The sequence below is a fragment of the Hemicordylus capensis genome, chromosome 16 (assembly GCF_027244095.1).
Source record: "Hemicordylus capensis ecotype Gifberg chromosome 16, rHemCap1.1.pri, whole genome shotgun sequence".
Taxonomy (NCBI): domain Eukaryota; kingdom Metazoa; phylum Chordata; class Lepidosauria; order Squamata; family Cordylidae; genus Hemicordylus; species Hemicordylus capensis.
This window is the reverse complement of record NC_069672.1, coordinates 12,403,371-12,428,679: the sequence shown is the minus strand read 5'-3', so window position 1 is coordinate 12,428,679 and position 25,309 is coordinate 12,403,371. Positions and strand designations below refer to the sequence as shown.

Sequence of the window (25,309 nt, the reverse complement as noted above, 5' to 3'; positions counted from 1 at the left end):
GGCTGTTTTTAACCTTTGGATCTTCTTGCCTCTTGACGGCTTGGCTGCTTTAAGCTTTCTGTCCGGCCTTCCTGCTGCCGAATCGCTTTTATTATTATTTATTGTCTTAATAAGCATCGCGGCTTCCTATATGCGTTGCTGGCCGCTCTGAGGACCGAAGATGAGGGCCATAAATCAGCTCCTAAACAAACAAATAAAACAGGCAAGGCCGAATATCAGAGCAACCAGGATCAGAATCCCAGCGGCAGAGATGCTGTCAGAGCCTGGCTGAAGGTCGAATCCATACACAGATATAACCATCGGAAGCGGCTTCCTGCTGAGTCAGTCGCTTGGTCCATCTAGCTCAGCATCGTCTACACTGACTGGCAGCAATTCTCTAAGGTCCCAGGCAGGGAGGCTTTCCCACTTGGAGATGCCAGGGAGGATTGAACCTAGGGCCACTCCTTTAAAGTCCAGAGAAGACAGCCTAACTCGCGGACTACAGATTGAGCCCAGGATATTCTGCATCAGCCAAGAAGGCCAGACTAGATGATCTTCAGGTCCTCCTCAGCAGCCCGGCCACATAGCCCTGGTTCTGCCTGCATGTAAATTCAGATCGACAATCCATGTGGATTTCCCCGCCGCCGCTCCATAACGGAGGGGGTTAAACATATGTGTTATTCGATCCCAGCAGCATGCACACACTCAGAACAGAACAGAAATGGCAGAGAGAGAGAGAGAGAAGATCTCCGGAGACTGAGACTGTTGAAACTTTGTTCTACGAGATTCATTCTGCAGAGCCGGGGGAAGTGGCAGAACGACACCTAGTGGCCGGTCCTTGATTGACAGATGAAGCCGGCAAAACGGAAGGTTGTTTTAATTGAATGGCGCAGCAGGGAAATGTTTGACTAACAAGCAGAAGGTTGCTGGTTCAAATCCCCGCTGGTGTGTTTCCCAGACTATGGGAAACAACCATATCAGGCAGCAGCGATATCGGAAGGTGCTGAAAGGCATCGTCTCACACTGCGCGGGAGGAGGCAATGGCAAACCCCTCCTGTATTCTACCAAAGACAACCGCAGGGCTCTGTGGTCACCACGACTCGACAGCACAACTTTACCTTTAAAACAGCACTTCACAGCATTGGCCTCCCAGATGTTTTTGGACTACCATTCCTATCATCCCCAGCCTCAGTGGCCAATAGTCCAGGATGATGGGAGTTGTAGTCCCACATCTGGGCAGCCCTGCATTAAAAGAACCCGTGTGTGGATGTTATGGGGTTCTCCTTTCCCCAGTGGGCTGCATGCAGCCAGAAAGACCTTCCATATCAGTTGATTTTTTGATGCGAAACGCGGGAACAAGAAAGAAAGAGAGAGAGAGAAAGAAAGATGTGCAAAGGAAGGAAAGGAGGAAGAGAAAGGAAGGAAGTTAGGAAGGAAGGAAGGAAAATAAAGGGAGGGAGGGAGAGAGAGAGAGAGAGAGAAAGAAAGAAAGAAAGAAAGAAAGAAAGAGAAAGCAAGGAAGCGTCTGTCTCCTCCCCTGCACCTTCTGCACCAATGTGGATCATGAGCAACGAGACCCATTGAATTCCAGAGCTCCATTTTTTTTAAAAAAAATCACACTGTCAGAAGGCAAAGCCAGTCTTTTTATATCCCAGTTGTTTTGCATGCCTATGGTTATCCGGATCCGGGTTCCTTTATACTCCGCGACACAACTGCGCCAACATCCAAGCCATCCGCCATCAAAATACAGCAGGGGGTTGGGTGGGGGGTGGATCAGTCTTTTGATTAGGTGCCCATGACTCCTGGTTTCCGAGCAGATCAAGAATTAATTCGGCGGCAGCCAGCATTTGAAATGTTAATTGGCTAGCTGTCTGGATCATTCTAATAAGCAGGTTCCTAGATGTAACAAATAAGATAGGTTTGCTGTCATCTTTTGCTCCCCCCCCCATTACAGATGGCTTCCTCCCCCCCCCGCCACAATGCGATTTAAGCAAAGGGAATTTATTTCTGGATGATCGCAAGTGTCATAAATAGAAACCTATTATCTCTGGCGACGAGGTCTTGGATTGGAATTGCCGAGAACCAGGAGAGGCCTCGGCCAAATGTGGCAATTAACTCTGGTTTGCAGCTCGCGACAAACTTGTTAATTCGGTTTCGGGGAGGGATAAAGAGGTGGGGTGGTGCGGGGACGAGGACGGGGTGGGCATATTATTGGAGAAATCTAATTGAACGCACCTGCCACCCTCCGATAACACAGTCAGAGATAATCGGCTGCTACAGGTAAATACCCTTTTGGAGGCGCTCAGCCATGCAGATGAATGGCACCTATAATTTCCGGCATTATTCACCTTTCTACTCCAGGCACGGCATGACGGGTTTTGCGCTTCTGATCGCCGTCAAAAGGAAGGGAAAATGTCAGCAAACTTTTTAGGGCCGAGGAGTTCTTTCATGGTGCGTGCTTATCGGGTCCAACCCGCCCCCGCCATCACCACAGCTGTTCGGAATCTTCTGTATCTGAATCTTCTTCTCGCTCTTCTGTATCTGGACGGCCAGGACCGGAGACTTCTATTCTTTGATGATCTTGCAAGGACTTCAGGGCCGGAGTGATGGAAATAGCCGCTCCCCTCCCTCCAAACCTGGGGGTCTGCAAAGCTGATCGCCGACCCACTGCTCCCTGGAACAGGGAATCTTGCAGGGTGTTGACTACAGCTCCCATCATCCGCAATGGCGGTGGCCTTTGGCTGGAGATGATGGGAGTTGTAGTCAACAGCCTCTGGGGATCTCTGTTGCAGGGAGCCATCTCCGGTGAAGATGGGGCCATTGCAAGGAAGGGACGTAGCTCAATAGCTTTGCATGCAGAAGGTCCCTGGTTCAATCCCTGGCAGCGTCTCCAGGTAGGGCTGGGAGAGATTCCTGCCTGAAACCTTGGAGAACTGCTGCCAGTCAGTGTTGACAGTACTGAGCTAGTTGGGCCAAGGGTCTGACACAATATAAGGCAGCATCCTGTGTTCCTATAGCTCAGTGGAACAGCCTCTGAAAAAGATCCTTGGTTGTCCAGATAAGGCTAGGAAAGATCCCCTCCGGAGACATAGGAATATAGGAAACTGCTGTATACTGAGTCAGACCATTGGTCCATCTAGCTCAGTATTGTCCTCACAGACTGGCAGCAGCTTCTCCAAGGTAGGCAGGAGTCTCTCTCAGCCCTATCTGGAGATGCCAGGGAGGAAACGTGGAACCTTCTGCTCTTCCCAGAGCAGCTCCATCCCCTAAGGAGGGGAATCTCTTCCAGTGCTCACACTTCTAGTCTCCCATTCATATGCAACCAGGGTGGACCCTGGTTAGCTAAGGGGACAAGTCATGCTTGCTACCAGCTCTCCTCTCCTTGGAGAGATGCTGCCAGTCAGTGTAGACAACGCCTCGCTCGATGGACAGCTGGTCTGACTCTGAAGGCAGCTGTTCATCCTGAATATCCATAGCTCAGTGGAAGAGCATTTGTCTTGCTGGCAGGAGATCCCGGGGGTCAGTTCCTAGGCAGGGCTGAGATGACCCCAAACCTGAAACCCTAGAGCGGTGCTTCCAGTCCGACTAGACAATACTGAGCTAGATGGACCAAGGGACGAATTAAGCGGAAGACATCGTTCCTTTCGGCGGGCGCTAGGGGATTTTCCTCCCGCCGCGAGCCGATTCCACAAAAAAGGTATCTTCTGCTGCCGACTGGAGAAGCAGGGACGCCGCGTTATGGAGCCGGCTAAATTGCGATGAGAGAACCATTTGGTTAATGGCTAGTAAAGTTCCTTGCTCTTCAGAATGTTGACTGCCGGCAGAGGAAAACATAAAAACTGACAACCTGGCCGCCAAAGCCGCGCGACACGCCGATCGACTCGAAATTAGCTTTCCGTGCGCAGGGCCCACAGTAATTACATTTTTATGAGAAAGCGAATGTTTAATGTCACTCTTTAATAGCGTCTCTCGGCTCGCCAAGGCGCAGTCTGGAAGCACGCGCGGCCCTGTCAGACGCGGTCATTTCTCCTGGGGATGATCCACCCCACGTGATTTTTGCCGGCCGGCTGGTTCAGACCGTCGCGAGGTTTTAGGGCAGGCCTGAGTTTGGATCTGGGCGTTAGGGCAGGCCAGGCAGTCGGCATTCAGGTCGGAGGAGGCTCCTATCCTGATTTGGGAGCTGGGTGTGCCTTCCTGATCTTTGAGTGTGTGTTAGATAAAAACAAGAACAGAAGCGAGATGCTGGATCGTCAGTCAAGCCCTCAGGTGGGTACATAGGAACATAGGAAACTGCCATATACTGAGTCAGACCATTGGTCTATCCAGCTCATTATTGTCTGCACAGACTGGCAGCAGCTTCTCCAAGGTTGCAGGCAGGGATCTCTCCCAGCTGTATCTTGGAGATGCTGCCAGGGAGGGAACTCGAAACCTTCTGCTCTTCCCAGAGCAGCTCCATCCCCTAAGTGGGGGAATATCTTCCAGTGCTCACACGTCTAGTCTCCCTTTCATATGCAACCAGGGTGGACCCTGCTTAGCTAAGGGGACATGTCACACTTGCTACCACAAGACCAGCTAGGACCAGCGCAGTTGTATGTTATACGTATATCGTGCATTTCAGCCAAGGCCAGCCCTGAGTGTGGCTTACAATAATTAACATTAGTGGAAAATGAAGGGAAGAGTACAAATTTTAAGAGTAACTCCGTATTGAGCGGCGGTCAGAATTCATTCCATTAAGAGCGATCAACCAACATCCAGAGTTCAACACCTTGTGCCAAAGCTTTCAGGATCCCGGTCCTATTCCGCTCTAACCATCACATCATGCAAACTCTCCATACTTCTACTTTGAAGTGTGCCATCAAGTCAATTTCGACTCCTGGCGCCCACAGAGCCCTGTGGTTTTCTTTTGGTAGAATACAGGAGGGGTTGGCCATTGCTTCCTCCCACGCAGTATGAGATGATCCTACCTTTCAGCATCTTCCCATATCGCTGCTGCCTGATATAGTACCAGTGGGGATTCGAACCGGCAACCTTCCGCTTGTTAGTCAAGCATTTCCCGCTGTGCCACTTAAGTTGAATGGCCTTGTGGCAGCAAGCATGACTTGTCCCCTTAGCTAAGCAGGCTCTGCCCTGGTTTGCATTTGAATGGGAGACTACAGGTATGAGCACTGGAAGAGATTCCCCTTAGGGGATGGAGCCACTCTGGGAAGAGCAGAAGGTTCCAAGTTCCCTCCCTGGCAGCATCTCCAAGACAGGCTGAGAGAGACTCCTGCCTACACACATTTTTCAGAAATCTGCTCCGCATTCGATTGGGGGGAACCTTTGCAGACAATCAAAAGGTTTGTGAAGGCATCCTTCTTGGTAAGAGTTGAATGCTTCTGCCCTGAAAATGATGTGAGGGCAGAGGGGATGAAATCTGATGGTAAGGGATGCAACGGGGAAAGGAACATAGGAAGCTGCCATATACCAAGTTAGACCCTTGGTCTATCTAGCTCAGTATTGTCTACCCAGTCTAGCAGCGGCTTCTCCAAGGTTGCAAGCAGGAGTCTCTCTCAGCCCTATCTGGAGATGCTGCCAGGGAGGCAATTTGGAACCTTCTGCTCTTCCCAGAGCGGCCCTGTCCCCTAAGGGGACTATTTTACGGTGCTCCCACATGTACTCTCCCATTCAAATATAAGCCAGGGCAGACCCTGCTTAGCAAAGGGGACAATTCATGCTTGCTCCCACAAGACCAGCTCTCGGATGGTGAGCATCTGCATGCAGAGCCAGAGACCGATGCATGCTCGGCTTGGCACCTGAAACCCCTGGGTCTGTCTCCAAGGGCAGCCCTATATGAACCATGTTGCAGTAGTCTAGCCTCACCGTTTTAAGGTGGTCACAAGGTCCGCTGGCCCTTTTGAATGAGTGGGGCTGATAGGAAGTGGTCCTGGGACGCAGCCACTGGGCACGCTTAAGGCAGTAGCCGTAAGCAATTATGGGCCATCTGGCCAACCCTGCGAAGAGGGAATAGGGATGAAAAACACCATCCGTGGCGATGGAAGACCAGCTAATGAACAGGTGAGGGGATAAGCAAGCTCAGTTCAAATAAGCTCCCATGATTTCACCGGGGCTTCAGATTTCGGGCTCAGGGGACGGCCAGAGGGTGGCAGCATCGGGGCCTCACCCGGTGCAATTAGCAGCCTGCAATTAACACGAGTGCTTTAATGATCATGTTTACATGCTGTAACCTCCTGGCTAAGATCAAGCCATGCCTTCCTTGCATATCAAGTTGAGTGTCAACATATTTTGCTTCCCGTTCCCCGACTCCCCCACCATATGCTACGGCACTAAAGTTTTGTGTTTTTTTTTCCTGGGGTGGGCGGGTCGGAAAGGACCATATGCTTGTTTGGGGTTGGTTTGGTGGGGTATAGGGAAGGGAGGGACGGCGCCACAAATTTGGAGGAGGGCAAAAGGCAGATGGCAATAATAATAAAAACGTGTGCTAGCAAGTATTCATCGGCACTCTGCTGCACCGGTTCATTCAACAGCTCCTTCTTTTTCAAGGATTCAGAGAAAAGGCTTTCATTGTTCGGAACATAGGAAGAGCCCCTGATGGCTCAGAGCAAAAGCTGCTCTTCCCCAGTGTCTTGTCTCTGATAGGGGACAGCCCAGATGCCGCCAGGAAGCCCACAAGCAGGACACGAAGGCCTTCCCCGTTGCTGTTTCTCCTCAGCATCCGACATATAGACTTCCTCGAAACATGGAGGCTCCATTTAGCTAATGGCTATTGACAGGCCTGTACTCCCTGAGATTAAAGCCATCTTAGATTTTTTTTTTAAAAAAGGCAGGATATCGTAAAATAACATAACATAAAATAACATCTAATAAATAAGCCAGCAGCCATTATATCTTATGGCCGGGGTTCTCATTCTTGGGTCCTCAGATGTTGGACTCCAGCTCCCATCATCCCCAGTGGCAGGGGATGATGGGGGTTGTAGTTCAACAACATCTGGGGGCCGAAAGCTCAGAACCCCTCTCTTATGGGAGTGCAGTGTTTGTTCCTCTTGTCTTTCCTGAATCTGCCGCTCACCCATCTCTGCTTTTCCCTCTACTTGTTATTTGTATATATTTTTTGCAGAAATGTACGAAAGAAAAAAAAGGGGGGGAAAACACCCCACAGATAGGATTCAACTCAGGTGCAAATAGAACATGTCAGGCTTTGTTTGGTTTATTACTCCACTCGATCAATTTAGAATATTTCCAAATGCAATTACAAGACAAAAACCGTGTTCAGATGAAGCCATTTTGTTGAGTTCTATAATGATGAGAAAGGGGTGAGGAACCTCTATTTCTTCATCAGAGTGTTGTAAATCTCTATCCCGGCCTTTTTCGAAAGGAAAAAGGGCCCAGCTCTTCGCTCTTTCTCGTCAGGAAGGCGTTCTGATCCGCTGATCATCCCCCTTGCCTTTTCCTGTGCTGGGCTGTGCTTGTGGTAGCAAGCATGACTTGTCCCCATAGCTAAGCAGGGTCTGCCCTGGTTGCATCTGAATGGGAGACTTGATGTGTGAGCACTGGAAGATCTTCCCCGCAAGGGATGGAGCCACTCTGGGAAGAGCATCTAGGCTCCAAGTTCCCTCCCTGGCAGCATCTCCAAGATAGGGCTGGGAGATATTCCTGCCTGCAACCTCGGAGAAGCCGCTGCCAGTCTGCCAGACCCTCTGCCCTCAAAGGGGTTGCTTTCCCAGACATATGAGGCCAGGCCTGATGATGCAACCTCTTTTGTCCCATTGCAGCAAAGCTGCTGACTCATTTCCCCCTCGCACCAGGCAGAACCAAACCCATGGGGAAGAAATTATTTAAAAGGGTGCAACCAATAGCCTCGGGCTCTCCTCTCCCTCCAAGAACATCGGCCAGCAAATTAGTCAGGGCCCTGATCAGAAAAAAAAAACCAAAAAACAAAACTGCTCATGCTGTTTGAATGTATTAGGAGAAGAAGCTGCCGGCTGAGTCACACCTTTGGTCCATCGAGCTCAGGATTGCCTGCTCTGTCTGGCAGCAGTATCCTCGGGTTTCAACCCTTCCACCTGGAGACACCCAAAGACACCTGGGGATGCTGCCAGCCAGGGAATGAACCTGCATGACCTTCTGCATGCAAAGCAGGTGCACCGAGCCACAGCCCCACCTCTTAAGGGGAATAACTTACAACAGACAATGCTACCATGGAGTCACGCATCCAAATGCAAACCAAGGTACACCCTGCTTAGCAACGGGAACAATTAACAGCCGCTACCTTCTTTGTAAAATAAATTCTCTTAATATTCTCTTTAACCTGTAGTGGTTAGAGTGTTGGACCATGACCGGGAAGACCCGAGTTCAAATCCCCGTTCAGCCATGAAGCTCACTGGGGGATACTGGGCCAGTCCCTTCTATCTCCGCCTAGCCTACCTCACAGGGTTGTTGTTAGGATAAACATAGCCATGTACACCGTTCTGGGCTCCTTGGAAGAAGAGTGGGATATCGATGCAAAAAACAAAAACAAAAACAAAAACAGTCTCAAAGGTGCTTATCCTGTCTTTATGGTCTTTTTAAACAATTCCAAAGTATTGGCTGCTGTAATTTGGGTATAGGAGTGTATGTGAGATAGATAGATAGATAGATAGATAGATAGATAGATAGATAGATAGATAGATAGATAGATTTTCTTCCAAAGTATACTGAATGTCTTTTGTCTGATTAATTTCCTTGTTATGTGTTTAAATTCTTATCCTGTAGGAATGCATTGATCTAACGCCTGTGATTTTCTAAAACTAATGTACATTATACATTGAATTGCTCACAAGTTGCTCTTAGCTATACTGAAATGTTATTGGATATAGGTTATTGCAGCCCTTGTAATTAATTTTTATACTCCTGTTGGGGTTGTTATGTGGACAGCTATTGGTTTTCTGCTTATGCTTAGCCACTTTCAGCTGCCAGTGGGAAAACCTTAAATCAAAAAGGGAGCGAAACGGTTGGGAAATTCAAAACCATGCCCTGAACCACACGTGCTCCTGGTTTTCTGCTGCACTTTGGGCCTTCGCCATCATTTCCCCCTGCTGCTATCATTCGTACAGGGATGAGTATAAAACAACCCGTTTGTGGCAGCAAAAAGGGTGCTGTGGGGGAGCAAAACGGTGGCAAGGAACATTATTAAGGGAGCGAGGATTTCCCTGCATATGAAATGCATGCAGAAGTCAGGAAATTAATGTTCTCAGTTGACTCCCCTCCTTCGTGCCTGCTTGCATGACATTTCAAACTGATTCAAACCATGGGCCAGATTCCTCTGAGAAAAGGCTGTCTTTGGGACTGTTTCTCAGGCTAGTTTTTGGTTTTTGCTCAAGTCCGGGTGGCAGGAAAGACTGGAGTGGACAGAGGGGTCACGACTGGGCCAGCAGAAATCTACAAGGGAGATGAATCTGCACTCCCTGAACACATGTTCTCATCCTGGCCAGGAAGGAAATGAAGGGCTTGGCCTGGCTCCTGGGAGGATGAAGGAGTCTCCTGAGAGGATGGAGGAGTTTCCTGGATCCTTGGAGGATGGAGGAGTCTCCTGGGAGGATGGAGGAGTCTCCTGGGAGGATGGAGGAGTCTCCGGGCTCCTGGGAGGATGGAGGAGTTTCCTGGATCCTTGGAGGATGGAGGAGTCTCCTGAGAGGATGGAGGAGTTTCCTGGATCCTTGGAGGATGGAGGAGTCTCCTGAGAGGATGGAGGAGTTTCCTGAGAGGATGGAGGAGTTTCCTGGATCCTTGGAGGATGGAGGAGTCTCCTGAGAGGATGGAGGAGTTTCCTGAGAGGATGGAGGAGTTTCCTGGATCCTTGGAGGATGGAGGAGTCTCCTGAGAAGATGGATGAGTTTCCTGGCTCCTGGGAGGATGGAGGAGTCTCCTGGGAGGATGGAGGAGTCTCCGGGCTCCTGGGAGGATGGAGGAGTCTCCTGAGAGGATGGAGGAGTTTCCTGGATCCTTGGAGGATGGAGGAGTCTCCTGAGAGGATGGAGGAGTCTCCTGAGAGGATGGAGGAGTTTCCTGGCTCCTGGGAGGATGGAGGAGTCTCCTGGGAGGATGGAGGAGTCTCCGGGCTCCTGGGAGGATGGAGGAGTTTCCTGGATCCTTGGAGGATGGAGGAGTCTCCTGAGAGGATGGAGGAGTCTCCTGAGAGGATGGAGGAGTTTCCTGGATCCTTGGAGGATGGAAGAGTCTCCTGAGAGGATGGAGGAGTTTCCTGGATCCTTGGAGGATGGAGGAGTCTCCTGAGAAGATGGAGGAGTTTCCTGGCTCCTGGGAGGATGGAGGAGTCTCCTGGGAGGATGGAGGAGTCTCCGGGCTCCTGGGAGGATGGAGGAGTCTCCTGAGAGGATGGAGGAGTTTCCTGGATCCTTGGAGGATGGAGGAGTCTCCTGAGAGGATGGAGGAGTCTCCTGAGAGGATGGAGGAGTTTCCTGGCTCCTGGGAGGATGGAGGAGTCTCCTGGGAGGATGGAGGAGTCTCCTGGGAGGATGGAGGAGTCTCCGGGCTCCTGGGAGGATGGAGGAGTTTCCTGGATCCTTGGAGGATGGAGGAGTTTCCTGGATCCTTGGAGGATGGAGGAGTCTCCTGAGAGGATGGAGGAGTTTCCTGGATCCTTGGAGGATGGAAGAGTCTCCTGAGAGGATGGAGGAGTTTCCTGGATCCTTGGAGGATGGAGGAGTCTCCTGAGAAGATGGAGGAGTTTCCTGGCTCCTGGGAGGATGGAGGAGTCTCCTGGGAGGATGGAGGAGTCTCCGGGCTCCTGGGAGGATGGAGGAGTTTCCTGGATCCTTGGAGGATGGAGGAGTCTCCTGAGAGGATGGAGGAGTCTCCTGAGAGGATGGAGGAGTTTCCTGGATCCTTGGAGGATGGAGGAGTCTCCTGAGAGGATGGAGGAGTCTCCTGAGAGGATGGAGGAGTTTCCTGGCTCCTGGGAGGATGGAGAAGTGTCCTGGCTCCCGGGAGGATGGAGGAGTCTCCTGGCTCCCGGGAGGATGGAGGAGTTTCCCGGCTTCTGCTGCTTGTTCTGGGGCAGAGGAGTGAGTGAACGAGGCTTCTTTAAACAACAGGGGCCTTTTAATATAATCAAGTCAAATGATAGGATCATAGTATACTAGGACTATATTGTCTGACACTTTGCTGTCAAGTTCTAGTCTGGTGGATGGGGGAGCGAACAGGGGAGTGGGAAATATTTTTTGGGGGAGCACCCACTTCGCTTGCTACACCTTAAAGTTATCCCTGCAGTTGCCGGATGCCACACAGAGGGCAACGCACATACCTTTTGAGCTCCACCGGTTATCATGAATCACAGCCAAACCCAGAGTTCACAGAGTTCTTTGGGGAGGAAAAGATTGAGCTCGCTGGTGCTTCACCCGATTCTGCAAAGCAACAGGAAGTGAATCGGCCCCATCAAAACTCCAACGCGAACCGCACAAGAATACTGCCTGGAGACCTATTGAGAAACAGAGTGAGCACAGTTGAAACCTTTGTTCTTCTTCTTTTTAAAGAAACGGCTTTCAATATTTTTTATTTTCCCCTACTCAATAATGCAGAAGGTTCTTGCTTCAAGGACAGAAACAAAATAGAGTTAAGGATGCATTGATCTTGGAAACTGAACACAACTCACTAAACAGAGGTGCACCCGATCCAGATAACAGCGGCATAGAATGAAAAAGATCAGGAATATTATATATATAAACAAATAGGGTCTTTATCATCTAGAAGTTTTCAAGCAGAGGCTGGGCAGACCTCTGTCAGGGATGCTGTGGCAGTTTCCTGTACTGAGCAGGGGGTTGGCCTAGATGACCTCTAGGGACCTCCCAGCTCTAAAACTCTGGATTTCTAAGGGCAGTTCTCACTTCCATCCTGGGGGACACTTAAAAGCGGCTTCTCAGGGTGCAGCAGGGAATGGTCTGTGGGAGGCGGCCTGCCTAAGCTACAACTGAACAAGGAGAAACCAAGATTCCCAGGCCCAAGAGAGGGGGGCACGCTCCCACCCCTCGCATCTCTCTGAAGAAGAAGGCTTGTGGTAGCAAGCATGAATTGTCCCCTTTGCTAAGCAGGGTCTGCCCTGGTTTGCATTTGAGGGGGAGCCCACATGTGTGAGCACTGCAAGATATTCCCCTTAGGAGATGGAGCCGCTCTGGGAAGAGCATCTAGGTTCCAAGTTCCTTCCCTGGCAGCATCTCCAGATAGGGCTGAGAGAGACTCCTGCCTGCAACCTTGGAGAAGCTGCTGCCAGTTCTCTCCCATCCAAATGCAAACCAGGGTGGAGCCTGCTTAGCAAAGGAGACAATTCATGCTTGCGACCACAAGCCTTCTTCAGAGAGATGCAAGGGGTGAAGAGAATGCCCCCACCCTTGCCTCTTGGGCCCAGGGATCTTGGCTTCCCCTAAGGAGAATATCTTGCAGCAGACCTTGCTCACATGGAGTCTCCCATCCAAATGCAAACCTGGGCAGACCCTGCTTAGCAGCGGGGACAATTCATGCTTGTGAGAACGAGACCAGCTCCCCGACCAGTCGTCTCTCCCCCTTCAAGGACTTCTCCAGTCATGGAGTGTCAACCATTCCCTGCTCCTCCAAAAATCTGGGCTTCTTTGATATAGCTCAGGGTTCTCAGGTTACCAAATGCTAGACTACAACTCCCATAATCCCCTGCTGTGGCCATCACGGCAGGGGACGATGGGAGTTGTAGTCCAGCCCCGCCTGGCGACCCACATTTGAACCACCTCCATGGCTCATCGATTCTGGGCAGTTTCATAGCTGGACATGCGTTGACATCTGCCCAGAAGGTGGCTCCCTAAGCTGTTAGTTCAATAGGACCCTAAGCAGCAGCACTATTGAGTCAGACCCTTGGTCCATCTAGCTCAGTACTGTCTACCCAGACTGGCAGCGGCTGCTCCAAGGTTGCAGGCGGGAGTCTCTCTCAGCCAGGAGACACGTCCTAGAGTTCCCAATGCAAATGGTTGTGAGGGGCAGACCTGAGGCAGGGGAAAGGTCAAGCGAAATCCTCCATACCAGCCACCGCTGGTTCAGGCGACGACTTTGTTCTGTTTGCCAACAGGGCCGCTGGAGGGCAGGCTCATTAACGGCGGGAATGCTAACCTCCGCTGCCTTTTAACGAGCTTTTCTCACTGTCTCCTATCTTATCTCCAGGGAGATAAGAGCAGCCCCTATGCAGATAGCAGAGATCTCATTGGGAGGATGTCCCTTTCCAACCTGAAATGGCCGCAGTGTTCAGGTGCTGACGGGTGCTGGGGCGTTTTTCTTTGGGGCCGGAGAAACGTGTCTTTGCTGGTCTGTTTGTTTATTATACATAGGTATGCCCTAGCTTTGACTTTTCAATAAAACCCTAGTAGAAACATAGGGAGCTGCCAGACTGAGTCAGACTCTTGGCCCATCTCTGGGGTAGCGAATGCGAATCGTCCCCTTTGCGAAGCAGGGTCTGGGCTGGCTTGCATTTGGATGGGGAACTGCACATGACACGAGTGCGGTCTGCTGCAGGATATTCCCCTGAGGGGATGGGGCCGTTAGCTTGCAGTCAGACGGCCCCAGGTTCACTCCCTGATTGGGCTGAGGGGGACTCCTGCCTGGAACCTTGGAGAGCCACTGCCAGTCAGTGTTGACATGCCAAGGAGCGGCTGCCAGCCAGTGTTGACAGTACTGAGCTAGATGGACCAAGGGTCTGACTCAGTAGGAAGGGGAGGCGGACTGCTCCAAGCAACTTCAATGCGACATTCCCAGAGTCTCCCCTTTGGACTTCGGGTCTTCTTCCTCTGGAAGTCTGAGCCCTTACATCTTCCGGATACTTTCAACCCAACTAGCTTCCAGTGTCCAGAGTTACGGCAGAATAAAGTTCTCCAAGTCCAGTTAATTCAGTAAAATATCCCCATTTTCCAAATTGTGGCCAGGGATGCTGGGAGTTGTAGTTCAGCAACATCTGGAGGGCCGCAGGTTGGGGAAACCTGCATGAAAGCAAGGTCAGGCACAGGTTGTGTTTTTCTCTTTTTTTTTAAAAAGGAAGTGGGCTTTTGTTGTGTGTGTGTGTGTGTGTGTGTGTGTGTGTGTCACAGTTTCATCATCCTCCACAAACAATGTTGGTCTACCAGACAAACAGGCAGGCCTTCTCTCCCTTGGTTCTGTCCCCTCCACCAGAGACATGAATTTCCATGGGATGTAAATTTTAACAGACAACAGGAACTGGTGGCTTGAAAAAGGCTGTTTGTCAAGGGTTTAATCCTGCCGAGAGAGAGAGAGAGAGAGAGAGAGAGAGAGAGAGAGAGAGAGAGAGAGAGAGATCCTTACTGTTTTGGCATTTGAAGTCAGTAGCAACAATCAGCATTCTCTCATTGCCCCAGGCAATGTGTGTGCGCATTTGCATTCACAACACATGCAGCTTGACCGCGCGTGCACATCTGCACTATCCTGCCGGTGTACCTGTGATGCCCGAGTGCTGTGCAGTGCCAGCAGTCTTAGAACATAGGAAGCTGCCATCTGTTGAGTCAGGCCCTTGGTCCATCTAGCTCTGTACTATCTACCCAGTCTGGCAGTGGCTTCTCCAAGGTTGCAGGCAGGAGTCTCTCCCAGCCCTATCTTGGAGATGCTGCCAGGGAGGGAACGTGGGACCTTCTGCATTCAAGCATACAGGTGCTCCTCCCAGAGCGGCCTCATACCTCTTATAGTGCTGCTCACATGTAGTCTCCCATTCACATGCAACCAGGGCGGACCCTGCTTAGCTAAGGGGACAAGTCATGCTTGCTCCCACCAGACCAGCTGTTCTCTCTGCACAAATGACCTCTCTGGCACAAATGACCAGGCTCAAACTATCCTACTTCGGACACATTATGCGAAGAAGACCCAGCTCCCTTGAGAAGTCCATAATGCTGGGGAAAGTGGAAGGAAAGAGAAGAAGAGGATGACCAGCAGCAAGGTGGATGGACTTGATGACGACAGCAATGAATAGACCACTGAGAGACCTTCAAGGCCAAGCTGAAGACAGCTCATCCTGGAGAGAATCTATCGATGTGGTCGCTCAGAGTCGACACCGACTTGACGGCACTCAATCAATCAATCGATGTCAGCCAATCAGTCAATCAATCAATCAATCAGTCAGTCAGTCAGTCAATCAGTGTTGCCTGGTACATGATGGTACAGGACCCCTGACTGCTGGGAAAAATAACCTCCTTTAAGAATAAATAAATGCAGCAACAGTACTGCTCAGAGAGTCAGTGAACGGATGCAAAACAGCACAAATAAAGGCACAGTTGAGGTGGGAGAATGCCTTCCAGCAAACCTTTAAGGCTCCCCAAAACTCCCGTTCTCACATCGAAAACTGGCCTTGGCCCTATTTAATAATGGATTAACCTGTGTATGATCTATTCTTCCTTACAGCCTTCCCACCACCTTCATCTCTTTCCCCAGTTCTTTGGAGAAAGCATTTCTCCCCCATGTATCCATGTCTGTATAGCTCCCCTCCAACACACACACACACACACACACACACACACACACACACACACACACACACACACACACACTTTGTGTTTGTTGGAAACTCTCTAAACTGACAACACACATACTGAGACCCTGCTGTGCGTGTGTGTCGTCCCCCCCCCCCCCCCGTTTCCCCGGCTAGGGCAGAAGTTAAAAATTATTCAATGAAAAATTCCTGGCCTGTGAAACAGTACCAGGCGAAGATTCTCACCAGTGTGCTCTTGCATAGCCAAGGCTGAGATAAGGCGCTAATGCACTCTGGAATAAATCTCCCCTTTGGAGACTCCATCAAGGCGCTCATCTTAAACCTTTCCTGCCGCCCCCCTGTCCCAGCCCGGTCTTTGCTGAACAACATATTGCCCGGCCTCGGAGGCAGATATTCGTGGGGGACTTTAAAGACGTGAACGACTCCAGAAAACAGTTGTGGATCGGCTTCTCCCCCCCACTCTCACTGGTTCCCGTTCACGGGACAAGCCTCACTTCAAAGGTGAAGCGAGCAGTTGATTGATGATGTTTTAAGCAAGGCGGCCTTTCACGAGCCAGAGAACTTTGTATTGTTTCGTCCTGTGGGCGTCCGGGAAAGTGGTCAAGGGACGACACGGGGACATGCTGGACGCTTCGGCCTGCCGAAACGGAGCCGGATTCCCACGAATCCCCGTTTCGTGGGGGTTTTTCATCGGCGATGAAAATGGGCAGGTCGCTGACGGAAATAGCGGTGCCCGCTTCTGCGTAGAAAAGGACGCCGTCAGAGCCAGAAGGGCCGCTTTGGATTTTCCGATGTCTTCTTCAAAGATTGTGGCAGTTCTCCAGAGCGACCTGACCAAGGTAGGGGAGGAAAGTTATTTTGAATTCAAAGGGCGCTCTCTTTTTCTGAAACCCGGGACTTATCGAGGGCAGGTATTGGTGGTAACCAGAAGTAGCCATCTTTCACGGGGGTCGATGTCTCTTCCCTGTCCACATTTGCTTCATCTGTGGTGCACAGGAGGATGAGAAGGTTCACTCCCTGGCAGCATCTCTAGGTAGGGCTGGGAGAGACTCCTGCCTGAAACCATGGAAAGTTGCTGCTAGTCAGTGCAGGCAATACTGAGCTAGATGGACCAAGGGTCTGACTCAGTAGACGGCAGCTTCCTATGTTCCTAAGTACCTGTTCTTCGCTTGTGGCACCTTATGACTGAGGTTGGGGGGATTGAGTTTTTTGGGTGGGTTGAGGTTGGGGAGGGGGTTGAGATGGAGGGGGGTTGCCAAATTCGAGAAGGAGCATCCTACTGCAGGAGATGTTCACTTAACCTTTGCAGCGGCTGTCTTCTGTTCAGCAGCGGGAGAGCAACAGCCCCGCTTCAGCCCAGAATAGCTGGCGTCTCCCTTGTGCTTCTTTGTAGATTGGGAGGCCTTTGGGGCAGAGACCCACCTTCTCGTTCCTTTTGCGACGTCCATGGTTTGGAGGACTTCTTTCTTGAAAAGTGATGCACGGATATTCTAAATAACCCTAATACGAATGCGAAGGCCCCTTCCCAGCAGAAGATGTTGGTCGCATCCCCAACGTCTTTCACGAGGGCATCTGTCATGGGGTTGGGGCTGTAGCTCCATGGCAGAGCATCCACTTTGCAAGCAGAAGGTCCCAGGTTCAATCCCTGGCTGCATCTCCAAGATAGGACGGAGAGAGACTCCTGCCTGCAACCTTGGAGAAGCTGCTGCCAGTCTGGGTAGGCAATAGTGAGCTAGATGGACCAAGGGTCTGACTCAGTAGATGGCAGCTTCCCATGCTCCTAATGCAAGATATTCGCCCTTGCTAACTGGACCCAGAGGCACCTTTGAAGTCCCTCTCTTCTATTTAGCAGAGGGAGGGCAACAGTCTCTAACCAAACCCTGTCGCTAGTGTCTGCTTTTTAGATTGTGGGGTCTTTTGGAGGGGACAGGGTCCTTTCCCCCTTCATGCTGCCTTGAGGTCCATCATGGGAGAAAATCCGGTGGGAAATTTCAGGAAGAAATATGATTAAAATCATGTGAAATTAATGTGTTAAATAAATCATGTGTCAGATAGATAGATAGATAGATAGATAGATAGATAGATAGATAGATAGATAATGGACTGAAATGGAGTGATGGGCCAAATTGAATGTTAGATCCAGTGTGGAGACTCAACAGGGCGATCTTGGACCAGTCACCATCTTTCAGCCGAACCCACCTCACGAGGTTGTTGTGAGTAGGAAAATGGGATGACCTGATCTCCTCCATCCCATCGTGGATGTGGCTCCGAAAGGGGACTAAAATGTGAAATTGCACCAAATACAGCAGAGAAATAAAGCTGTTAAGGCAGGGTTTTTTCAAAGATCTTCCCCCAATGACTTTGGACTACAACGCCCATCACCCACAGCCAAAATGCCCATTGGCTTGTGCATGTTTATTCAGATGAAGTAAGTCCTGTTGTGTTCAGTAGGACTTACTCTTGTCCAAAGGACTAGAAACTTGCTTTTCTTTCAAAGAAACCAGACAGCTAAGTTCTCCAGGGTGCTGAATCCGTGCCATTCTAACGCCTGCAGGGTTTTGGGTTCTTGTTCTGCGCTTCTGAAATTTCACCCAGCATGGCCTGTCCATTGTAGGACTCTGAATTCTGTGCCGTTGCAGAACTGCAGAAAACAGGCCTCACCCCAGGCGTATTCTGGCTGGCGGCCTACTTTGCAGGGCTGTTGCGGCAGGAATGAGGCAACAAAGGTTGCCAAACCCTTTGCGAATTGAAAGTGTGATGCACGATGCGAATAGAAAGCCACGTGAAATTCCTTCCGTGTAGAAGCACCAGCGCCGAATCGACGTGAAAAACGTTTTCAGAAAGGTCCAGTACAGTATTTCCAAGTTTCTCTCTGGCGACCAAGTGCTGTTAATGATTTATCGGATACAGGTTGTTCCCACAAGATATTTTCTTCTCCCTTTGTCTAACCGAGCTGGCGTTTCGCCATTCTGGCTTTGAAATGGTTGACTCTGTGTCAGGTTAGGTGGCTAGCCAAATGTACGGTTCGGTCAAACTGGAAATCGAGGGCCACCCCAAATGTTAATGACTGGGGTAGTGATCTTTTAAAAGTTAGCTGGAAGGGGGGGAAACATTATAGGCTAAACAGCAGAAAGAAGGCCGATTCTGAACCATCTGGCACAACACTGTGGAATTATCAGCAGAGTAAATCGGTTCCAAGTCAACATCAGTGTGGATGGAGGCACCACAGATCTCTCCCTGCCCCCTGCTTTTCTTTCTACCCCCCACTTTCTTGTCCTGCCTTTTAGACATTTATTTAATTAATATCTTTTGTATACAAGCAGAGAACAGCAGTGTGTGTCGGGGGGGGGGTAAGAGATGAGAGGGCATAAGGGGGAATGGAATGGAATGGAAAAAAACGTGTGAGGAGAGCTGGTTTTGTGGGAGCAAGCGTGAATTGTCCCCTTTGCTAAGCAGGGTCCACCCTGGTTTGCATTTGGATGGGAGGCTCTCTATGTGAGCACTTCAAGATATTCCCCTGAGGGGATGGGGCCGCTCTGGGAAGAGCATCTCTGTATGCTTGCATGCAGAAGGCTCCAAGTGCCTTCCCTGGCAGCATCTCCAGATAGGGCCGAGAGAGATTCCTGCCTGCAGCCTTGGAGAAGCCGCTGCCGGTCTGTGTCGACAATCCTGAGCTAGAGGGACCAAGGGTCTGACTCAGTAGGAGACAGCTCCTGACCCTTTCTCTGGCCCCAGTGCTGCCCACTGGCTAGGCTGTCTCCCTCCCTCTATGGCCCTGCTCTGGTCCGGCAAAAGGAATCTGACCAGCGGTGTAGCTGTTCACTGAAACCCCACCCCAGTTTCGCCCTCCCTATTTTCTTCATTATCTCCCCCTCCCAGGGGCCGCTGGGAAGAGGGGCAAGCACGGGCGCCCCGCTCCCCTCGCTACGTCCCTGAACCCGACATCTTCATGGCCCTGGAAGGTGGCCACGCCAATCAGACCTGAAAAGGCAGGCATGGGGGGGGGCGTGGCATCCATCGAGGGCCACATCATGCTCTCTGGCTGGCGATCCCAGGAAGGGAAACACCAACGCCTATGTGGATTAAGGAAGTTTCTATATATGGGGGGGCGGGAGTTTTCCCAAAAAGCAAAGGACCCCACCCTGGCTGTGCACCTGGCATCGGCCGGAGACAGGTGTTGGGTTTCAAACGGACACATTCGCTGACTCAGAGTTGACACGCACTGGTTTCCCATTGGCTGCACACAGGGCACTGGGGGTGGGGGTGGGTGGGTGGGAGACGCAAGCTCCAGCAGGCAGTTATGTAGCAGGGTGGAGGAAATGAGAGGGCAAGGAGCACGCCAGGTTTCCGCACAGGCAGTTCATTAACCCCTGAGGAGCAGGAGGCGAGGATCAAGCGGACTCCTGCACCCAGGATTGCCAACCGACTGGGGGGGTGTCTGGACTTCTGTGCCCCCCTCCCCAAAGTGGCTCAATTGGCAGGCGGAGCTTTCCATGCGCTGGCAGAGAGATGGGGTGACTGGCACAGGAGCAGGGCCAGTGAGGAGAAGTTGGCAACCTGGTACATAGGCTGAGCTGTATTCCCAGTTCCGGGCAAATGCTTCATTTTCATGTCCGCCCCCGTGGGTCCTATGCTGCTAGGAACATCGGAAGCTGCCATATACGGAGTCAGACCCTTGGTCCATCTAGCTCAGTATTGTCGACCCAGACTGGCAGCGGCTTCTCCAAGGTTGCAGGCAGGAGTCTCTCTCCCAGCTCTATCTGGAGATGCTGCCAGGGAGGGAACTTGGAGCCTTCTGCATGCAAGCCTGCGGATGCTCTTCCCAGAACGGCCCCAGCCCACTAAGGGGAATATCATCAAAATACAGACTTCTGTAGACCCAGAATTCTGGGTTCTCTCTTCTCAGCGGTCCCTACCCCTCAGTACTGGAGCAGGACAGGCTGCAGTTTCCACCAGGGTGGCTGGGTGCGGGAGGGATAACAAAGCCCCCACCACCACGTGAGGCTGGCACGGAAGCGTCCAATTGCCTGGCATCGGTCCACGGAGGAGCTGATTCAAACCGTGACCTCCAGCGAGATTAGAGGCCGTGATTTATGACGGCTTCAAAAGAGATTTGGTTTCGAAAACGTCCCCCCCGCCCTTCCCCATTTTGGCACCTTGCGGCTCAAGTCATTAACCAGCCTCGGCCAGGTCACCTTATCGCTGGGGGAAACCGAATCCCTGGTTAATTAAAGAGTTTGCTGTCTTACATGGCCACGCAGCTCCCGGAGGACGGGTATCAGGTGGTTAGTTAAGGTCTCATGTTCGCCCGTTTGTCTGGGGGCAGGTTAGATTTGTGACACCCAACAGGACGGCCTGCAGCTGAAAACCAGCACTGGGGGAACTGGAGGTTTTCCCTAGCCCTGTCCCTGTGCCTCGAAGATCTCCCAGATAGGAGAAACTTATTTCTTCCTCTTGTGAAATCCTGAGCGCTGCTTCTGGGCTCCTGCCTGTGGTCTTTGTGAGGGTAGATATAGTGAACTGAACATCACAGTCCATCTGTGGAAGGACTGCAGCGTAGTGGTTGGAAGTGTGCACGAACCAAAAAACCGCGCTTCGGCTCGGATTTGAATTGGAATCGAGCCCAACCGCACGCTGCCAGACCAGTAGGGGCTTGGTAAAAGAGTGTGTACGCTTTCACTATGGGCTGCACCAGGGGGGTGACCTTTTAACTCTCTCTCTCGTCGCCGCCACCCCCGGCCGCCCGTTTGGCGCCGAGCCGGTCTGCTTGAACCGGGCTTGCTCCGGTTCAACACTGAGCTAGATGGACCAAAAGACCTGACTCAGTGGAAGGCAGTGTTTTGACTTGACTGTGTTTTTATGGGGAGGGTTCATAACTCGGCGACAGGGCACCTCTATCGCACACGGAAGGTGTTAGCTCAATGCCGGCATCTCCAGGTAGGGCTGGACAAGACCCTTAGGTATAACCCAGGAGAGTTGCTGCCAGTCAGTGTTGACAAGACGGAGCCAGTTGGACCAAGGGTCTGACTCAGTAGGCGGCAGCTTTCGGAGTGGGTCTAGTCCTCAGCGGCAGAGCCCCTGATCTGCACACTGAAGGTCCCAGCGCCAGGCCGCAGAATTTATCCCTCTCCCTGTGTGCACTGTAGCAAAATCCTTCTGAGATATCTCATGACGCACCTTGTTTAGAAACACACACCCGAGAAACAAATAGAGCAATCTGTTCATGGGATCGGAATTCCTACCTAACTCCTACCCTGGAGGATGAATTCCACAAAGTTCCTGGAAAGGGAGAGGCTCTTGGTTCTTTTAGGGAGCCCGGAGTTTATTTACACAAGTCAAATTCAGCGAGTGCCAGATGGTGCTGGACTCAACTCCTGCACCATCAGGAGCAGAAAGAGGAGCGGGAACAACTCTACCTGCCTGCTCCAGCTGGATGCTGAGAGCTTTTATAGGGGTCCCGGAGTGTCAGCTGACCTGCCGCAGCCTATAGGGTGCAAGAGGACGTCCTTGGCAGAATTCCATGCAGTTCCCTCTTACGGCCAGAGCTGGCTGGGGGCGCCCTAGTTGAATCCCCACCCGCCGTCCCCCAAGGTCACCGGTTTGAGAGTTGCTATGGGCTTGACTCCAGCTGCCTTCTGCCGAGTCAGTCCCTTGGTCTGTTGAGCTCAGGATTGTCTGCTCTGACTGGCAGCAGCTCTCCGGGGTTTCAGGTCGGGAAGCTGGGGCCTTCTGCATGCAGAGCAGGTGCTCTGCCTTTGAACAATAGATGCTCTAGAATCTGAACCGACGGCGCTACCAAACGGAGTCAGACCGTTGGTCCACCTAGCTCAGGATGGTCAGCTGCAGCTCTGCAGGGTTCCAGGAGTCTTTGCTGAGATGCCAGTGTGACGGCAAGGCTACAACCCTTTCCCCTGACCAGCTACTTTCCTGTGTGCAGGGGCCTTGCTTTCTTCACACGTGGAAGCATTCAGACATGCAAGCCCCCGCTGGCAGCCTAAAGTGGTAGAGCAAGGCTGACCTCCTCAGTGGGAACTCGGCCTGCGTACCACCCACCTGAGTGCCACCCACTAGGATCAGGAGAATGGCTAATCCCACATTTGCTTACTTCTACCAAGTCAAACCATTGGTCCAACTAGCTCAGTATTGTCTTCACAGACTGGCAGCGGCTTCTCCCAGGTGGCAGGCAGGAATCTCTCTCAGCCCTATCTTGGAGATGCTGCCAGGGAGGGAACTTGGAACCTCCTGCTCTTCCCAGAGAGGCTCCATCTCCTAAGGGGAATATCTTACAGTGCTCACACTTCAAGTCTCCCTTTCATATGCAACCAGGGCGGACCCTGCTTAGCTAAGGGGACAAGTCCTGCTTGCTACCACAAGACCAACTCTCCTCCTGGACCAGCTTGCAAGTGGATTGCTTTGTCTTGCGGCAACAAGCAAGAATGGTCCCCTTTGCTAAGCAGGGTCCACCCTGGTTTGCATTTGAATGGGAGATTACATGTGTGACCGCCCTAAGCTATTCCCCTTAGGGTATGGGGCCACTCTGGGAAGAGCAGAAGGTTCCAAGTTCCCTCCCTGGCAGCATCTCCAAGATAGGGCTGAGAGAGATTCCTGCCTGCAACCTTGGAGAAGCCACTGCCAGTCTGTGAAGACCATACTGAGCTAGATAGACCAATGGTCCGACTCAGTATATGGCAGCTTCCTATGTTCCTCTGTCTCCCTTTTGGGCGGCATTGCACAAGAGCCCAGGGTCTCAGAGCTAGCAAAGCTTCTGCCTTCCAAAAAGCACTGCAGGGTATCTCCTTGCCAGAGGGCAAGTACCATCCCTTCGATGGGCCACTGGTTGTATTCGACTAGTTTTGGCTTGTTTTTTGTTGGGGCTGCTGTATCTTCAGGAGGAAGATCCCCTGACCCCCAAACCAAGCAACGCTTTACATGAAGAGGGTCGCTCAGAGCCCCGTGGATGGAGGCGAAATACAGATTTGCAACTGGAATCTGCCTGCTCATTTGCAAGGAAAATCTGAGCAGGAAGGGAGAGCGAGAGAGCCGTGATTCAAAACTTCAGCATTCAAATGCTTGATTTTGGTTATAGAATCCCGGCATGACCCAGAAGAGAGGAGGAGACCGGATGGGACGGGATTATTTTTTGCTCATGTATCCCCTCTTTCACCATGCATCATTTGATCTTTCAGCAACCTTAGAACTTGATCAGGTCAAAGGAGGAGAGCTGGTCTTGTGGCAGGGAGCATGAATGGGTGCTTTTGCTAAGCAGGACTTGCCCTGGTTTGGATTTGGATGGGCAACTATATGTGAGCGCTGTAAGATATTCCCCACCAGCATTCACAGAAACGAATTCCAAAGCCGGCGAGAGTTGAGATTTAGGGGTGCCAGAATTTAAATGTGGAGGGATCTTTGAGCTCCCCTACAGATATACATTCATTTATTGCAGCCAGTGGACCAGGATCGAAACCGACCAGAACGTGTCCACGGGGAGAAATCAAGATAAGCCAAACAAAGAAACAAACTGGCAAAAAGAGCCAAACAAGTCCGTGATTCCAAAACAAGGAAACCTGTGTTGATCAACAACCGCTTCTTTTTCTCGGCCGCAGACAAATATTTTGCCACAGCTAGGGATGTTAGGATTTGATCAGTGAAGAAATAAACACACCCCAAGGTTGGCTGTAATGGCGCAGCAGGGAAGTAACTTACAAGAGGTTGCTGGTTTGAATCCCTGCCAGTATTCCCTCTAGGGTGTGGGTTAGTTTTTGGATGTCCTCTCAGTTGATTTTAGATCCCGCTCAGGTTGAATCAGGAAGGCACGTGTGTGCACACTGCCTTGATCCTGCCGCCCCAAACAAAACCCATTCTGCACCGAGATGAAAATAATTAGAGAGAATACTGATCCCCGCTGGTCTGTTTGCGAAGACTATGGGAAACACCTCTGTCGGGCAGCAGCGATCGAGGAAGATGCTGAAAGGCATCATCTCATACTGCACGGGAGGAGGCAATGGTCAACCCCTCCTGTATTCCACCACAGGGCTCTCTGTGGGCGCCAGGAGTTGACACCAACTTGACGGGACCACTTTATTTTAACCTACCTACCTGGAAAAGTAACCCAAAGAGCAGGGGTTCTCCGTGTGGGTTGCCCGCTGTTGCAGGGGATGATGGGAGGTGGAGTCCAACCTCCGGAGACCCAAGCTTGAGAAGTGCTGCAACAGAGGAGCAATGAATGGTTTATGAATTTACAGTGTGAATATTACAAAAAGAATGGGCCGCACAGTTTTCACCTATGGGGGGGGGCTTGGGAGGAGAGCTGGTCTCGAGGTAGTGTGCATGAATGGTCTCCGTTGCTAAGCAGGGTCTTCCATGGTTTGCATTTGGGTGGGTGGCGACATCGGAGCGCTGTCTGCTGCACGATATTCCCCTTAGAGGATGGGTCCAGAGATTAGTGGTAGAGCATCTGCTGTGCATGCAGAAGGTCCCGGGTTCAATCCCTGGTGGCATCTCCAGGTAGGGCTGGGAAGGACCCCTGCCTGTAATCTTGGAGAGCTGCTGCCAATCAGAGAAGACAATATTGAGCTAAAGGGACCAAGGGTCTGACTCGGTTTGGCAGCCATATGTTCATTAGGATTATCATAGCTCACTTATAGAGCATCTGTTTTGTATGAAGAAGGTCCCAGGTTCAGTCCCTGGCAGCATCTCCAGTTAGAGCCGGGACAGATTCTTGCCTGAAACCTTGGAGAGCTGCTGCCAGTCAGTGCAGACACAGTACTGAGCTCAACGGAGCAAGGGTTCGGCTTGGTCTATGGCAGCTTCCTATCTTCCTATTATTCCTTC

At 51.3% G+C, this 25,309-nt stretch overlaps 1 protein-coding gene and 1 long non-coding RNA gene across 5 annotated transcripts in view; one reads left to right on the top strand and one right to left on the bottom strand.

Moving 5' to 3' along the window:
- The window catches only part of LOC128338458 (uncharacterized), a 39,094-nt gene extending 14,411 nt beyond the window's left edge, over positions 1–24,683 (bottom strand). Inside the window, exons 1-2 of the long non-coding RNA XR_008312634.1 lie at positions 24,575–24,683; positions 11,279–11,452 (exon numbers count right to left, since the gene is read on the bottom strand). This is a non-coding gene — a long non-coding RNA (uncharacterized LOC128338458). The remainder of the gene's footprint in view (positions 1–11,278; positions 11,453–24,574) is intronic.
- The window catches only part of TTLL10 (tubulin tyrosine ligase like 10), a 130,617-nt gene that overhangs the window by 17,515 nt on the left and 87,793 nt on the right, over positions 1–25,309 (top strand). The window lies entirely within an intron of this gene.